The following is a 5,168-nucleotide window of genomic DNA, read 5'->3' on the forward strand; positions in this document are numbered from 1 at the left end:
TCACTCCATCGCCCAGACTGGAGTGCAGTGGCACGCTTCCAGCCACCGCAGCCTCGACCTGCTGGGCTCCAGCAATCCTTCCGTCTCAGCCTGCCGAGTAGCCGGAATTACAGGTGCGCGCTATCACGCCCAGTTAGTTTTTGATTTATTGTAAAGATGAGGTCTCACCAAGTTGCCTGGACAGGTCTCGAACCCACAGGCTCAGGCAATCCACTCACCTCAGCCTCCCAAAGTGCTGGGATTATAGGCTGAGTCACCAAGCCCGCCACCCCCCCAAAATTTAACAGCTCTAGAAGACAGCATTGCTGACTGTGAATTTTTGAGGTTTTGGTGGCAATACTTCCTCGATGCCAGTCCACAGTGGCCGTTTTTAGGCCAGGAGCCCAGCAACTGAGAAGGAAGAATTGCAGAGGATATGGGCCCCAACTTCTTCCTCCTGGGCCCCAATAAACCCAACTGTCGACTAAGGTGGTCCCGTCACCAATTATGATGAAAACGTTCACATCTCAGTTATCCACACCATTGAGGAGCAGCGGTGATGTGGAGAGTGCAAAAGTCATTTCTTTTTGGTTTTAGAAAGCATGATAATGAATTTTTAGCAGCACCTAATTATTTTCTACTGAAGATCATATTTAACAAGTGTTTGCATTCTCGGGGCACATATTAAGTGATAGTGTGAGGCGCTGAGCTGGAAGAACCAGACTTTGAATTAAGCATTTATTAAAAGGATCTACCAAGTGGATAACCCACACTCAAATAGCTGGGATATTCACTCAATAGCATTGTGTGTGTGTGTGTGTGTGTGTGTGTGTGTGTGTGTGTGTGTGTGTGTGTGTGTGTGTGTGTGTGGACTCAACTGTGTGGCCGTCATTCTGCTGTGTGCTGGGCAGAGGAAAGAGAAAGAAGTTATAAACCACAAGTCATAGTCTCTGTCCTCAAGGAGCAGCACAACTTAGTGCAAGAGGCGGAGGCAAGCAACTCACTATAATAAAACAGAGTAGGAAAAAGCAGTTCACGCCGGAGCCCCGAGGGCGCAGCGTCGCGGCCGCCCCCAGCCCCGCCACTCTGAGGAGCAGCTCGCACCAGACCTGTCGGGAGCAGCACAAGAAGAAGCACCCGGACGCGTCCGTCAACTTCGCCGAGTTCTCCAAGCGCCCGGAGAGGTGGAAGACCCTGTCCGCCAAGGAAAAGTCCAAGTTCGAAGACATGGCCAAGAGTGACAAGGCCCGCGACGACCGGGAGCTGAAGAACTACGACCCTCCCCCCGAGGGCGACAAGAAGGGGAAGAAGAAGGACCCCGACGCGCCCAAGCGGCCGCCGTCCGGCTTCTTCCTGTTTTGCTCGGAGCATCGCCCGCAGATCAAGAGCGAGCACCCGGGCCTGTCCGTCGGGGGCACTGCCCAGAAGCTGGACGAGATGCGGTCCGAGCAGTCGGCCAAGGACAAGCAGCCCTGCGAGCAGAAGGCCGCCAAGCTCAAGGAGAAGTACGAGAAGGATATTGCTGCCTACCGTGCCGGGGGCAAAAGCGAGGCAGGAAAGAAGGGCCCGGGCAGGCCTACAGGCTCAAAGAAGAAGGGCGAACCAGAAGATGAGGAGGAGGAGGAAGAGGAAGAGGTTGAAGATGAGGAGGAAGAGGACGAAGATGAAGAATCAATGGCTCTCCTTTAATGATGTGTGTGGAGTATGCGTGTGTGCTCAGGCAACTGTTTTGCTAAGAATGTGAATTCAAGTGTAGCTCAATATTAGCTTCAGTATAAAAACTGTACAGATTTTTGTATAGCTGATAAGATTCTTTGTAGAGGAAATACTTTAAAAAATACAGGTTGTAGCTTTTTGAGGGGCTACTACATACAGTTAGACTTTAAAGCTTCTGATGTTGAATGTTCCTAAATATTTAATGGTTTCTTTAATTTCTTGACTTGTGTATGGTAGCACAGCAAACTTGTAGGAATTAGTATCAATAGTAAATTTGGGGTTTTTTAGGATGTTGCATTTTGTTTTTTAAAAATTTTGTAATAAAATTATGTATATTATTTCTGCTAAAAAAAATAAAAATAAATTAAAAAATAAATACAACAGAGTAGAGGCTGAGCACATTGGCTTAAACCTATAATCCCAGCACTTTGGAAGGCTAAGGCAGGAGGATTGCTTGAGGTCAGGAGTTTGAGATCAGCCTGAACAACATAGGGAGACCCTACCTCCACAGAAAAATTAAAAAATTACTCAAGCATGGAGTTGCACACCTGTAGTCCCACCTACTCAGGAGGCTGAGGTGAGACGATCACTTGAACCCAGGAGTTCAAGGTTGCCGTGAGCTACAGTCGCACCACTGCATTCCAGCCTGTCTCTTAAAAACAAAACAAAACAAATAAAATGGAATATATCATCTGACCAAATACAAGCAATTTTTGCTTTGGAAGCCCAGAGGAAAGAACAGCTCATTCTCTGGGGGAAGTTGAGAAGACGCCCAAAGAGAGTGGCACGTGGGGTGCATCTTAGGCAGATCGGGATGTCAGAGGTCAGGGATAGAAAAGGGGTCACTGGGGCTGAAGGAGCTATATGAGCAAGGTATGTAGGTGAGAGCATATACAGACTGTCCAGCGAACAGTGAGGTGAAGAGTGGGACAGCCCCATCCATCCAGTGCCTTGGGAGAGAGCTCAGGAAGAAAGGAGACCAGACCAGTTTCCTCGAAGAGCTAACAAAAATGCTGTCCACCCAGAGACCTCTTCCAGTGTGCTCTCTGCACAGCTATCATTTATTTCAACAAGACGGTTCTTGCTCTGGTTCTTCTAAAGCAAGTTCCTTTCCACTGGCTATTCCTGAAAGCTAAAAAAATTCATCCTGGGAAAAAGTCCTGTCCCCACCCACGGTGGTCTATTTTTGACCTCAAACTTATTCAATTCTGGGCTAATTTCTCTGGGATTTCCAAACCTGGGACTTTCTTTACACGGGAATTGTGTTTGGTGCCTCTCTTTCAGCCGTCAGCCCCTCTAAACCCTGCTAATTTGCTGCTGCTTTAAAACTGCAAGGGGGGGGGAAAGATGGAGAGGAGGCAGCTCTCTGCCTCCCTGCCTCTTTCCCTTGCTCTGCGGTTATGCTCAGCAATGATCCTACAGGCCTGGAATTTGAGGAATTTCCTGCCCTGTGCTCCCTGGAAGAGCTGAGAGAGACCTAGCAATTAGGCCTGGAGTTTCCACTGCTGCCTCCCTCCACCCAAGTTAAGTGCCCTGGGCGAAAACCCTGGTCTAAGGGGGCTGCAGAGTGGAACTCAGGCTGGTACGTCTGTAGCCTTAAGCTTTAACTCAGACATCACCCCACGCCACCCCTACTCTCACCCCCTCCCAGTCATCTTTCCTTTGCCCACCTCAGAGTGTAGCGATCATAGTAATGCAGGACATATGCAGAGCTAATTCCTTCCTGAATCCATCTTGTCCTTCTGCAGTTGTCTAAGGATAATTCGATGCTTCCCCCCACCCCCAGCTTCCCTTCCTCCAACATCACAGGATCCCACGGCAGCCTCAGCAGCTCTTTATTCCTTCCCCCTTGAGGGTGTCCCTCTCTGTCTCTTACCCTTTCTCCCTTTTTTTCTCCTCTGCTATATGTTCATCATGTACCGATTACTTCATTATTCCCTTGTTCTGTGTTTGCTACAGGCCGGAAGTTTTAGATCTGGTCCCTGGAGGCCTGTCCATCTCAGAAACTTCTAGAAGGCAGAAAAAGGCTTTGGGCCTGTGTTTCCTTCTTTCTTTCTTTTTGTCACCCAGACTGGAGTGCAGTGGCATGCTCCCGGCCACCGCAGCCTTGACCTGCTGGGCTCCTGCAATCCTTCCATCTCAGCCTTCCAAGCAGCCGGAACTACAGGCACGTGCTACCACGCCCGGCTAATTTTTGATTTATTGTAGAGACAGGGTCTCGCCAAGTTGCCCGGGTGGGTCTCAAACCCACGGGCTCAGGCAATCCACTCATCTTGGTCTCCCAAAGCGCTGGGATTACAGGCTGAGCCACCGAGCCCGGTCAGGCCTGTGTGTCTTTGGTTCAAGCCAGAGACATGGGAACAGGAGCGGGGAAGATGCTCCCATGTCATCTGAGTGAACCTTATGTAACTTCTTTGCTGCAGTTGCCTCAACAGCAGAAACAAATTTCTCCTTCTAATTATGTTTTGTTCAGGCTAATAATAAAATTGGTTCATATTCTCTCATGGCACATCAATCGATGGCTGGAAACCGGGTGCCGGGGCAAAACCGGCCGGGATTTAAACACATGCCACAAAGAGTTCTCAAGCTGGCCTATCTACTTGCCATGGCATGGCCTCCAGGGATGGCCAGCCTTTATACAGGTGAGTGACAGGGCCTGGCTCTTTATACTCTTCCTCTCTACTTCTAGTGCACTACTAACCCAGGTGTTCAATTTAGTGTCTGCTTCCTCATCCTAGCTGTCCTGTTCTTGACACCCCTTCCATAAAGCCCTAGGCTACCCAAGCAAGAGACGTGTCTGACTCTTTTGTGTGCGAAACCCTAGAGCAGTTACCAGTTGGAAATTTGCTGCCCCACATAGCCCACTCCACTCCTGGATCAGCATTCACCTCACCACCTCCTGGCTCTGTGGCCACGCTGCCAGGTGCCCCCTGCCCGCCCGGGTCTCTCACAGGGTTTCACCAGCCGTACTAGCTCAGTTCCCATAGCCCTCCCACCCCACCGCACCTCTGCCTTCCCTGGGCTGGGTTCCCTTTCCGGCAAGTGTGAGGCTGGGGCACTGAGGCTTGGGGCCTAAACCTTCTTTGCAGGCATCTGACTCTGAACAATTCTGACCCAGGGTGAAATTAAAGCGGCAGTTTCCGGCTTCCCCTTCCTTCCCACCCACCCCCACAATTCTTCCTCTCAGCATATTCTATCAGCCTCAAAAGGACAAGACTCTGGTTAAAAAGGAAATCAAAGCTATTCCACTACTTCAATGGGAATGTTCACTATCTCCAGATTTCCTTCAGCTCTCAAGATATTTGCCTTCTGAGATTGAGAGTTGCCAGTTCCCTCCCCCCTCTCACATTCCCTTCAGACAAAGCTTTTCTGTCAGGTTTTTGACCCCAGTGAAGATTTTTAAGATTTTTAACTGGAATTTTTTTCTCTTTTCCCCTCTTCCTCTCTAATTCTGAAGGATCTTTTGTCTTCTC

At 49.5% G+C, this 5,168-nt stretch overlaps 1 pseudogene across 1 annotated transcript in view; it reads left to right on the plus strand.

The window, feature by feature from the left end:
* LOC103265256 overlaps window positions 1-2,033 on the plus strand; it is a 3,829-nt pseudogene extending 1,796 nt beyond the window's left edge. Inside the window, exon 2 of the transcript XR_002482236.1 lies at window positions 997-2,033. The product of XR_002482236.1 is annotated as a high mobility group protein B2 pseudogene (transcript). The remainder of the gene's footprint in view (window positions 1-996) is intronic.
* Window positions 2,034-5,168: the final 3,135 nt, after the last annotated feature.

Source organism: Carlito syrichta, unplaced genomic scaffold (genome assembly GCF_000164805.1).
Source record: "Carlito syrichta isolate Samal-C Ts95f unplaced genomic scaffold, Tarsius_syrichta-2.0.1 Scaffold306150, whole genome shotgun sequence".
NCBI classification, from domain to species: Eukaryota; Metazoa; Chordata; class Mammalia; order Primates; family Tarsiidae; genus Carlito; species Carlito syrichta.